The sequence below is a fragment of the Rattus norvegicus genome, chromosome 4, assembly GCF_021556685.1.
Source record: "Rattus norvegicus strain SHRSP/BbbUtx chromosome 4, alternate assembly SHRSP_T2T, whole genome shotgun sequence".
NCBI classification, from domain to species: Eukaryota; Metazoa; Chordata; class Mammalia; order Rodentia; family Muridae; genus Rattus; species Rattus norvegicus.
In genome coordinates this window covers 31,870,774-31,884,124 of record NC_141537.1, presented here as the reverse complement: position 1 = coordinate 31,884,124, position 13,351 = coordinate 31,870,774, and positions in this window count along the sequence as shown.

The following is a 13,351-nucleotide window of genomic DNA, read 5'->3' as shown; positions in this document are numbered from 1 at the left end:
ACAAAGACAGACACTACCTCAGAGTGAAAGGCTGGAAAACAACTTTCCAAGCAAATGGTCAGAAGAAGCAAGCTGGAGTAGCCATTCTAATATCAAATAAAATCAATTTTCAACTAAAAGTCATGATGAATATGAAGTGTCCTTCCTTATCTTTTTTGATGAATTTTAGTGAAAATTGATTTTATTTGATATTAGAATGGCTACTCCAGCTTGCTTCTTCTGACCATTTGCTTGGAAAATTGTTTTCCAGCCTTTCACTCTGAGGTAATGTCTGTCTTTGTCTCTGAGGTGTGTTTCCTGTAGGCAGCAGAATGCAGGGTCCTCGTTGTGTATCCAGTTTGTTAATCTATGTCTTTTTATTGGGGAGTTGAGGCCATTGATGTTGAGAGATATTAAGGAATAGTGATTATTGCTTCCCGTTATATTCATATTTGGATGTGAGGTTATGTTTGTGTGCTTTCATTCTCTTTGTTTTGTTGCCAAGACGATTAGTTTCTTGCTTCTTCTAGGGTATAGCTTGCCTCTTTATGTTGGGCTTTACCATTTATTATCCTTTGAAGTGCTGGATTTGTAGAAAGATATTGTGTAAATTTGGTTTTGTCATGGAATATCTTGGTTTCTCCATCTATGTTAATTGAGAGTTTTGCAGGATACAGTAACCTGGGCTGGCATTTGTGTTCTCTTAGGGTCTGTATGACATCAGTCCAGGATCTTCTGGCGAGATCTTCATAGTTTCTGGCGAGAAGTCTGGTGTGATTCTGATAGGTCTGCCTTTATATGTTACTTGACCTTTTTCCCTTACTGCTTTTAATATTCTTTCTTTATTTTGTGCGTTTGGTGTTTTGATTATGTGACGGGAGGTGTTTCTTTTCTGGTCCAATCTATTTGGAGTTCTGTAGGCTTCTTGTATGCCTATGGGTATCTCTTTTTTTAGGTTAGGGAAGTTTTCTTCTATGATTTTGTTGAAGATATTTACTGGTCCTTTGAGCTGGGAGTCTTTACTCTCTTCTATACCTATTATCCTTAGGTTTGATCTTCTCATTGAGTCCTGGATTTCCTGTATGTTTTGGACCAGTAGCTTTTTCCGCTTTACATTATCTTTGACAGTTGAGTCAATGATTTCTATGGAATCTTCTGCTCCTGAGATTCTCTCTTCCATCTCTTGTATTCTGTTGGTGATGCTTGTATCTACGGCTCCTTGTCTCTTCCTTTGGTTTTCTATATCCAGGGTTGTTTCCATGTGTTCTTTCTTGATTGCTTCTATTTCCATTTTTAATTCCTTCAACTGTTTGATTGTGTTTTCCTGGAATTCTTTCAGGGATTTTTGTGTCTCCTCTCTATGGGCTTCTACTTGTTTATTTATGTTTTCCTGGAATTCTTTCAGGGATTTTTGCGATTCTTTCAGGCATTTTTGCGATTCCTCTCTGTAGGCTTCTACTTGTTCTCTAAGGGAGTTCTTCACGTCTTCTTGAAGTCCTCCAGCATCATGATCAAAAATGATTTTGAAACTAGATCTTGCTTTTGTGGTGTGTTTGGATATTCCATGTTTGTTTTGATGGGAGAATTGGGCTCCGATGGTGCCATGTAGTCTTGGTTTCTGTTGCTTGGGTTCCTGCGCTTGCCTCTCGCCATCAGATTATCTCTAGTGTTACTTTGTTCTGCTATTTCTGACAGTGGCTAGACTGTCCTATAAGCCTGTGTGTCAGGAGTGCTGTAGACCTGTTTTCCTCTCTTTCAGTCAGTTATGGGGACAGAGTGTTCTGCTTTCAGGCGTGTAGTTTTTCCTCTCTACAGGTCTTCAGCTGTTCCTGTGGGCCTGTGTCTTGAGTTCACCAGGCAGCTTTCTTGCAGCAGAAAAGTTGGTCTTACCTGTGGTCCCGAGGCTCAAGTTCGCTCGTGGGGTGCTGCCCACGGGCTCTCTGCAGCGGCAGCAACCAGGAAGACCTGTGCCGCCCCTTCCGGGAGCTTCAGTGCACCAGGGTTCCAGATGGTCTTTGGCTTTTTCCTCTGGCGTCCGAGATGTGTGCGCAGAGAGCAGTCTCTTCTGGTTTCCCAGGCTTGTCTGCCTCTCTGAAGGTTTAGCTCTCCCTCCCACGGGATTTGGGTGCAGAGAACTGTTTATCAGGTCTGTTTCTTTCAGGTTCTGGTGGTGTCTCAGGCAGGGGTCCTGCCGCTCCTGTGCCCTCCCCCACGGGAGCCCAGAGGCCTTATACAGTTTCCTCTTGGGCCAGGGATGTGGGCAGGGGTGAGCAGTGTTGGTGGTCTCTTCCGCTCTGCAGCCTCAGGAGTGCCCACCTGACCAGGCGGTTGGGTCTCTCTCTCACAGGGTTAACTTTTTAAATAAAAGCAACAGATCATGTTCATTTATTCGTCAAAAAAAAAAAAAAGGACAAAATGTCAGCCCAGGCTACTATCCTCAGAAACATTCTCAATCACCATAGATGGAGTAATCGAGGCATTCCAGGATAAAACCAAATTAAAACTATATCTTTCCTCTAATACAACACTATACAGAATAAAGGAAGGAAACCTCTAAGAAAATGGGCTAAACTACACCCATGAAAAACCAAGAAATGAATCACATCTCAACAATCCCAAGAAAACAACACAAACATAATTTGACCTCTAACAACAAAAATAACAGAAGGCAACAATCTTCAATATCTAACTGGACCCCCCCAAGAGCTCTCAAGGACTAAACTGCCAACCAAAGTGTATACAAGAATGGATCTATGGCTCCAGCTACCTATGTAGCAGAGTATTGGTTTATCTGTTATTAGTGGTATGGTCAGCCCTTGGACAGGTTGAGGCCTCTTAACCTGGACAAGGGAGTGCTATAGGGGTAAGGTTGGAGCGGGTGGGTCAGTTGGTGAGCAGCTCCTTAGAGGCAAAGCAGAGCAGAAATGGGATGGAAGGTTTGCTGAATGATGTCTGGGAAGAGGAACAAGAATTTAAATGTAAATAAAGAAAATAACCAATTATTTTTAAAATCTTAAAAATAAAATAAAATGTAAAAAAAGATATATAAAACGAATCCCTGTATTTCATTTGCCTAATGCCACTTGTATTCTAATGCTAATTTGCAGCCCCTATAACTGGTTACTTCAAAGAGGTGTGATCCTGCTCCCAGTTATTTTTGATTTATAAGTAAAGATGCCAAGAGACAATAGCTGGACAGAAGAGAGATGGATGGGGTTGAGTTTTTGAGGGTTTTGGAAGAGAGGATCATGAGGAGAGAAGAAGGAAGAAAAAGCTGACGAAGAATAAAAGAAGAATACAAATGTGCAGAAGAGGAGAGAGGAAAGAGTACAGTGGCCATGGATTAAGAGAGAAAAAGTCTGGTCCTGAGGGCTGTCCAACTGGAACAAAGAGCAGCCAAGATGAAACATAGTAATAATTCAGGGTTATGGTTAGGAAAGTAGATTCTAATAGCATGGAGGGTAGGAAGCTGGCCAGCTAGTATACCTCATAAGACATATTGTAAATAATATGTAAAAAATTGTAAAAAATTATAACCACTAAAGCCAGCTCAATTGGGATCCTAAAATGAAAACTTCAGTTAGAAGGGAAAGGTACTAATACCAAAGGTCACTGGAAGCAAAGTAACAACACTAGGACAGGTAATCAAAGAAGCCTAAGAAAACCACAAAAATGAACAAAATGACATAAAATAATACACAGATTTAAATAATATTTGAGTATTAGTAGACTCAACTCCCCAGTAAAACAGATGCATATCTGACCAGAAAACATGATTATCATCATGAGAGCTTCTACCTTAGGATGGAAGAAAACAACTAAAAAACAAGGAGGCATAGCAATTCTAAGCAATTCTAAGCAACTCTATGCAACTCTCTATCTAGCTGAGACCAGATTTTAAAGCAATTGTTTTCAGAAGATGGAAGGAAGGTCACTTCATACTTCGCAATTTATAAAAGGATACTGCAATTTTAAATACCAACACACTAAAAACGGGACACCCAACCTTGCAAAATATATACTATTAGATATAAGGCCTCGTGTTAGCTATAGTAGTGGATGTAGCCTATACTGACCAGTTGACAGGTCATACGGAAGGAAACAAAACAGAATTAAATGATGTCATCTATCAAATAAATGGTCTAAACAAGTTACACAGAGCAGTACATTTATTTTCCAGCAACCCATGGATCTGTCTCCAAATGGAACACATATTAGGACACAAAGCAACCCTCAGAAAATACAGGAAATTTGAAGAAATGTCCTGCATTCTGCCAGTCCACAAACAAATAAAGCTGGTATCACAACAAGAGAAACTACACACAATATGCAAAGTCATGGAAATTAAGTGCCACACTACTGAATGTGTCAAGGGACAAATCAATAAGGAAAAATTAAAATTCCTAGAATTGAGTGAACATGAAAATTCAACCATGATCCTCGAAACTGTAAGCCCCAATAAATACTTAAGGAATAATTTCTCAATACTTCAATAATTTCAAACACTTAGGAAGGAACACTTAAGGGATAATTTCTCAATAAAATACTGGAAAATAAAATTCAGGAACATACCAAAAGTATCATGTACCATGATGAAGTTTGCTTGACTCCAGAGGTACAAGAATGTTTCAACATAGGTAAATAGAAAAATTATTTAGCATATAAAAGCAAGAACAGAAACCACATGATCATTGCATTAGATACAGATAAAGTCTTTGGCAAAATTCAACAGCCATTCATGACAAAGTTCTGGAGAATCTGGGATCTGAAGAAGATATACCTTAACAGTATAAAGGCAATATACGATGACAACAGCATCCTAAGTGGAGAAAAACACACTGCATTTCCAGTAAATCAGGAATAGGACACACATGCTCATGCTTTTCATATATGTTCAACTAGTGTGTAAAGTCATATCTAAAACAATATGACAAGAGAAATAGGTAAAGGGCATGTAATTATGAAAGAAAGAAGTCAAAGTATACTTATTTGCAGATGATATGATCCACCTATAAAGACCACTGAGATTCCACTAGAAAACTCCTACAGCTTATGAACCCACTCAAAAGGATACAGAAATTGACACATCAATATCACTAGATTTTCTGTATACCAGCAGTAAACATCTACAAAGAAACCAGGAAAACAAACCCATCAGAATAGCCTTAAATATCTTGTAATATTTAATCAAGGAAGTGAACACTTGTTACAATGAAAACATGAATAAAAGGAAAAAATGAAGAAACCAGAAATTGGAGAGATCACTCATTTTCATGTATCAGTATGATTAATATTGTTGTACAGAATCTTACCAGAATCAATCTACAGGTTTAAATCCATCCCACCATAATTCCAATGCACAGTTTCATGGAAATGAAAAAAAATCTCAAAACTCATATGAAAGAACCCATGACCAGGGTAGTCTAGATACTCCTAAATAATAAAACAGCAAAACACTTCAGAAGGCATCACCATTAATAATTTCAAGTTGATTATGGGGCATAGTAATACTCAGCATGTTAAGGTCATAAGAACAAACACAATGCCTAATAGAATACATTTGAGGACCCAGATGTTCTTATAGCCATCTGGGTTTTGAAAAAGAGTCAAACAAGGACAGAAAAGACACACACACACACACATACACACACACACACACACACACACACACACACACACACACGCAGCAGTTTTCAACATGAGGGTTGTAACCCCTTCTGTGGGAGCTTATATATCAACTACACTGTATATAATATATTTACATTATGATTCACACAATAGCAAAATTACAGTTATGACTTAACAATGAAATAATGTTGTAGTTGGGGATGGGTCAAACACATGAAGAACTGTATTAAATGGTCATTATGAAGGTTAAGAACCATTGCAAATGTGTTTATTCAACAAATGTTACTGGTCCAACTCTGTAGCTACATGTAATTAAATCACACTAGATCCTTAACTTCACCCTGTATAAAACTCAATGCCAAATGGATAAAGAACTTAAAATAAGACCTGATATCCTAAATCTATTGGAAGAAAAGATGACAATATACTTGAACTTGTAGTCACAATAGGGGGCTCTCTGAAAATGTATCTTTGAATTGGAATACCCAATGGAAAGGGTACAATAGGACAGGAACTGTTAAATGGGGTAGGAAATGAGTGAGCTGAGTAGAGAGAAAATATGTGGTGGTATAAATAGCACAAGAATATAGGGAAATGTCATATTTACTTAAATGTAGAATTTTCCTAAAATATATGCATATGTAAAAGGAATTTAAGTGGGGTTAACCTACAGGAAGAGAACGCTAACAATAATTTCTAGACACACATTCTATGAAATACAAATTCTATCACCAGATGTAGGTTTCCTCTTTTACAATAGTTGCTCAATGGTTTTCCATAAAACTTTCTGACACACACACATTTACAGACTATTGCCATTGCTCTTGGTCACCATCCGGAGCTTGATAGTCAACCCTATTGCTGAAGATATCATATACCTGAGTCATAGGAAATTTAGAATTCAACCTTACACGAGCCTAGAAGTTCCATTAGTAGTGGCTGACTTTTGTAATTGTGGTAGTTTGAATATGCTTGCCCCAGGGAGTGGTCACATTGTAGCCACCAAGCAATGTAAACCTTAACTAAGACAATAGTGCAATATATGGTTTTCAGTGCTTTGTGCCCTATGTTGTTGACATAGGCCCAATAATTGTATAGAAAAGTAACCATTAGTCTTATCCAGCTATGAGACTTGAGATTTATATAGAAACTAGAATGTGAACAAATGCTCATGAGTACATTACAACATACAGGAGTACCACAGATCTGTTTGATTGGATTTACAGTCCTGCTACACTAAACAGAACGCATGCTTGGTAAGAATCCCTGAGCCAAAAGCTCATTGTAGGCTAGGTCACATCCTAAGGGCGGACCTAGTACTATTATTGTGTTAGGTGTACATAGAAACAATCTGCTCCCAAGTTATTTTATTTATATTCATAGACTAGTATACTGCTCAGGCCTTATCAGAGAAGCTTTTATTTTGCTTTAGATAACAATTCTGAGATCCACAACTGGTCGTCATGCAGAGAATAAGCAACTATAGTGTACTTAGATATAGAGGAGACTTTATGTCAGATAGCAGACGAAAGTGTGAGCTCTCTCAGGATTAGGCCAATATGGATCCCCTAGAGATATTATCACTTCAAAGACGGCAGGAAACAATTTAAAAAGAACATGAAATCCTCATTCCCAGGTGGGTGTTCCTTTGTCATTCAGTGGGCTGTAGATGTTTATTGTCACTTAGGGGGTTGTTGCCAGTTGGTATTGGCCACAACTTTGAGGAAAGAGTAAAGAAGACTAGAGTCAGAGATTTCTTTCTTCCTTTCTCTTTCTCTCCTCAATCCTTCTTCTCTCCTATCTAGTCTTAGGGGAAAGCAGGAGAGAGGGGCTGAAATGACAAATGTGTGGATTATTCTATCTCTTTTTAGACTAGAAAGCAACAACAAGTCTCAAATATTTCAGGATGGCATTGGTTTTGTATGATGATAGACATTTAAAATTGTACTTGCGTAGAGGATTCAACTCTTGCTTAAGGTATATGCATATACAACTTATTAACAATATGGTGTAAAGTTCTAATTCTATAAGAGCTACTATTATACACTGCTATGGATAATTAAAATGCAAGCTAGTAGTTCGCAAACTATAAATAATCATACTTTTGGTCATGTAAGGTACTAGTTTAGTTAGGGACAAAAATTGCCACGCCCAACCTCAACCAGCAAGGAAAACACGACCACAGGAGATCTTCTTCAAGCAGTTTTACTCAGGAACCTTGATACAATCTTCTGACCTCTATCTCTTCTGACTCTCTCTCCTGACTCTCTCTCTTCTGACTCTCTCTCTTCTCTTTTCCGACTCTCTCTCTCTCTTCCTCTTCTGACTCTCTCTCTTCCTCTTCTGACTCTCTCCCTTCTGACTCTCTCTTCTGACTCTCTCTCTTCTGACTCTTTCTCTCCTCCTGGGGAACGCCCTGCACCACACTTAAATAGCTAGCACTGGCCAGTCCTAGCAAGCCACGTGGGTCATGTAGATAGGCTGTCACTATGCGGAAGCTAGCGGGCCAGGCAGACATAGCCAAATAAGGACTTGTTTACTGCAAGGAGCGCTCACCCTTGGGAGGGTGGAAGGCAGAAACCAGCGCCATCTTTGAGGCGCGGCACGTCGCAGCTCTCTACAAAAAATATGCTTTACTTAGCTTCCTGTATATGTATTCAAAGATAAGCAGAAATTAAATCACTGGAAACAGCAACCTTTGTCCATTGAGATAGACTTTAGATACAAAAGGGGTTCTCAAATACTTTAGAGGTCTAAATAATATGGCATTTAAGATGTTCTAATAATTAAAAGCTTTTCAGACAGACAGACTCATCAAATCCTGACAGTGCCCCCAATCTAGTCTGAAGATGATGATGGGCACAAAAGACTGCTACCTGGAGTTTCCTTCAAGTGTGGCAAAGCTGGCCATTGGGTGAAAAGATACCCACTTACCTCTACAGCTGACAGAATGCTGTCCAGACTGTGGAGAAGTGGGGCTCCGGGAAGTCGATTGTCCCAGTTTACGGAGAAAAAACAGGATAGTCCTTCAAGAGACCTGCTTCAAAGGAATTTTGTCAGAACTTCTGGGCCTAAGGGTTGAAGGTGAATGCCACATTGACACAGGAAAGTTTTGTGACTCTGTCCTGGTAGCCAACAATCCTTGTCATTTCTTTAGATTTGGAAGCTGTTTGCTCTAAACTTCCTGTTTGTTCTGGCAATTTTTCTCCTTCTCAGGTCTCTGATGAGGTTGACTAAACTAGATAGTTTAGTCTTACACTTTTCCTTGTTATCCAAATCAGAAAAGAAAACGCGTTCACCTCCTCACTGAAATGCAACAGCTAGGTACCCGGACAGGAGCAGGATGGACATGCTAGGCCTAGAAAGTTGGGATGGAGCGCCCAACACAGCACCGACCCACAGCCAAAACCAGCACAGGTACATTAAAGCCTGAGCCGCGGTGGGGATGCTGGGAGAGTATGTGTGCCCTGACCACAGCCCAAAACAGGTAAAAGCACAAACCAGCCCTCTGCACACAGAAGAGCCTGATGGGAAAGAGACATATACAGGCGAGCCGCTGAGGTGGCCTGCGGAGGTGGCAGTTGGAAGTGAAAGCAGAGACAGAGGAGGGAGGGGAGAAAAAGGGGGAGGACCACAGATAAACCAGACCGGAAATCATCTTTCCCTGCTCCATAACGACCCCAACCATACCCTAAATGCCGCTCCACATGCTAAACCTTCTCTCCAGGCTCAATATTCACTTCTTTATCCCACTGTACTTGTTTCTTATTTTTTTTTAACTTTCTATTGGTTCTCTGTGAATCTCACATCATGCTGTTCAATTCCGTTCATCCACCCTCCCTTCCTGTCTGCACTCCACCCTAGCATCCTCCTCCAAATCGGGGCAAAATAATCGTCTGGTAGAAGCTGAAAAAAAGAAAAAGAAAACTTGTTCATAAAAGAGGTATAAATTATAACGATGAAGGACATAAACCCTTAAATTGTTTAGAATTAAAGAAAGTTGGTCTCAGGTGTATTATGGTTAATAAATGCACGTTATGATAAATAGAGGATATAAAAGCTTAAAACATGATAAAAAGTGATGTACCTTCAAAACTTTAGACCAATATAGTCTAGATAATGAAGTCCCTTCCCCAAATTTGTCACAAAAAAAGGACTGAATATTGTGACTGTAATTCTTATCTGATACATCTCATAACTTTTCTTATTTTATTTAGCTTATTAATGTTAAAGATAAAGCTATTTATTGGTGTAAAGGGGTACTGCTAGGGTGACCTCCCTTTGTACTAAGGTGTGTCTATTGCCAATTTTTAATTTTATACTGGCCAAGAGCTAAGTGCTGGCAGGATTTTAATATTGTCATTTCTATAACCCATCATCAGGTTTGCTATTTTGTAGATGTTTGTCCTTCTCACCTATTAAAGACAAGCTTAGAGATGGGTCAGGCGTTGTCTCAGTGCTCGTTGGAAGTAATAAAGATCTGATGGCAGAAAGCTTGGGCAGAAATTATGTGGGCAGAATTTCCAGGCATAGAGAGTGACATAGGGAGAGGCAAGCTGAAGCAGGAGATTCAGAAGAGACATGAGAGGGAAGAGATATGAATAAAAAGGGGCAGAGAGGTAAAGAGCTAGCCACCTAGTGAGTCTTAATACTGGAAAATGGGGTTAAGTTTAGAGAAGATGAGAGACTTCCCAGTGAAAGGCCTAAACTATAAACTGTGTTAGACGTCTCCATGTCCCATTTACACCTCAGAGAACTCTATGAAATTAGTATACAATACAATATTAGCTTAGCTTTCAGTCTGTGGTGTGCTTATTTTGGATACTGTTACTCAAGACTGCACTAAGAGGGAAAAAAGGGGGGCAAATACTTAAACAAATGTGCTGCTTAGAAGGTAGATGACCACTAAGAAGTTTAATGTTGCAGCAAAGTCATGTGCTAAAAGGAGGCAGACATAGTTAAGGAGATAAGTGTTATTAAAGAGAAGCTTCCTGCCTCTGTACTGTAGAGATGGGGAAGGTGTCCCCAGGACAGGACTCTACCCAACTAAAGTTACAACTTGTAAAACAGAGCTCAATAGATTTCCTGCTCCTACAAGCAACTGCATAGAGAAGCTGCTGCAACTGTGGTTCAAGTAGGCAGTGGTACTTCAAGTAAGCAGGGCAATTCATGTGGTACTGAATTTGGAGAAAAGAAAACTTGTAAGAATCATGGTGACACAAACAGGACCAGGTGACTCTTGCATAATTATTTTAATATTTGAGTCTTGAATTAGAATGATACTCATAGTCTAAGGTTTTTTGGGTTTTTTTTCTTTATTTTATTTACTTCCATTTCCAATGTATCCCCCTTTCCATTTTCCCCTACATGAGCATCCCATTCCCTCCTCCCTCCCTCCCCCTGTCCCTATGGTGCTCTTACACTCATCCCTCCTCAGTGGCCTAAGTTCCAATATGATGGGTCATCAAGCCTCCACAGGAACAAAGGTCTCCTCTCCCACTGATCTCAGATAAAGCAGTTGTCTGCTACAGATCTATCTAGAGCCATGTGTACACCCTATGTCTTTTATTAGAGTTCTTATATTAGAGTCTTTTATTAGAGTACTTTTATTAGAGTTATTATAGTTAAGGTGTTTCTTCACAGCAATAGAACAATGACTGACAGGTTTAAATTCACTTTGCATCTCAATTGCTGTCTTTTCTCCTGTTCCTTCCCTCCCACAATTTCTCCCCAATGACCTCTCACCTTCTCCTCTGAGATAGTAGAGGAATATCCCCCTAAGTATGTCCCCAATTTGACAAATCAAGTTTTTGTAGGTCTAGGTGCATTTTATACACTGAGGCCAGACAAGACAGCTGAGTTAGGGGATAAGAAACCACAGACATGAAAACCTTTTGGGATAGTCTCTGTTCCAGTTAATCATGACAGTGTATGTAAAAGTGTATTTAACTTATAACAGATTATTTACCTTTACCTAGCAACTCATCCTGGGAAATAACAATGCCTCTGGCCTGATATTTGTGTTTTCAGCCCCATCTTCCTCTTTCTTCTGGGCTAACCATTGTAACATAGGAGAAGCTTCTAATATTGCTCTTGCCAATTCTTTCCAGTCTTGTGTGATAATTCTATTCTGAGTTGTGAATGAATTTAACATCTTCTTTTATATAATGACTGCATAGTTCAGAAAATGATAGCTTCTGCATTTCTATTAAGATCTAAAATGTCAAAAGGATTCTTCTTAATTTTCCATACTCTTGGAGGTACTTTTCATAGGCCTCCAGGTCGTATGTCATCAGTGGATGAATGAACTAAGGTTGGTTTTCTAACAAGCTTGGACCACCCACTTTCAATGTCATTATGAGATGGTGTGTTAGGCTCTTGTATAGATTTCCTCTGGCTTTGTCTGAGTATATTTTTGAGGTCTCTCAAGACTATGCAATACTCATGAGTGTTTGAGCTGAGCCACAGAATAAGAATGTATTTCTTTACAATAAACAGGAAGTTCTTGGGATAAAGTTCTATGATAGTGCTGTACTACAAGACCGGAGGTATTTTTTTTTTCAGTAAATAACACAATCTTAGGATTTACAATGTGATCAAATATCCTGCACCATAAGTGTGCAATGTTCCCTATATTTTATAAATCAATTCTCTGACAATTGTTCTGTTTTGTTCTGTCATATCAGAGTGCGTCATCATGGGACTCCCAAGGAATATCAGAACTGGGCTCTTGAAGCTGTTGTACAGGGTCAACAGAAACCTAAAAACCATCAAGCCAACTTGATGCTTATCACAAGGGATGATTTCCCCATCCTTCTTGTCACAAAATTTATGGCAAGATGTCACCATTCCTGACCTTGGCTCATTGTCCTAAGTGCTGCCGAAGGGAAGTTTTGGTGTCAAGGGGTCTGTTCACAAACTACATGAACACCAAATTCAGTTAAATAGGGATAGTTTATTGAAAACACACCCCCAAGACAGATCAACAAAAGCGACAACTCAAAACTGTGTGTTTTACATTTCTTAGGAACAGCTCGTTACAAAAACCACATGAACTCATGCACAAGTGCTGGAAATGCTGCCCTTTGTGGGCCCTAATTCAAAGCCACTTTAGACAAAATAGTTCATATTTACCTTGAATTTTATGTGTCCTATGTGAAGCATATAGTTGTGGAAATTCATAAGATTAACAAACTTCATCACATGCAGAACATAACAGAGTATGTGACCAGCATCACCGTGCTCATTATCAGGTTTTTTTGTTTTGTTTCTGTTTTGTTGTATGTTTGTTTGTTTGATTGATTGTTTTTGGCATCCATGAAATTGAAGCAAGCATAGTACAGGAACACTATGAAATAGCTGGCAGGCATGTAACACATTTACAGCAGTTAATGTTTTGGGAGCAAGACTTTGGGGGACTTTGTATCATTAAGAAAGATGTGTGAATGACCTTACCATGAATAGACAAGGTCCATGGCCTCAACAGGAGCTCTGAAGATGGGAAAAAAATAATGTGTTTGTTACCTGAAATGAGGTGTCTCAGCAGTGTTGCTCAGCCTTCTCAGTGACTATTCAATGTCACCCTTTCACTGCAGAGGAACACAAGGTATGCCCCCACATGCCTCTGAGCCAGTTCTAGTCAGAGAAAGGCCAGGACACAGTGCTAGTTTGCGAGTCTTAAGTTATGCTGCATTTTCCAATAATGTACTTGTATACACAAATAAAATGTGGTTATTTATTATTG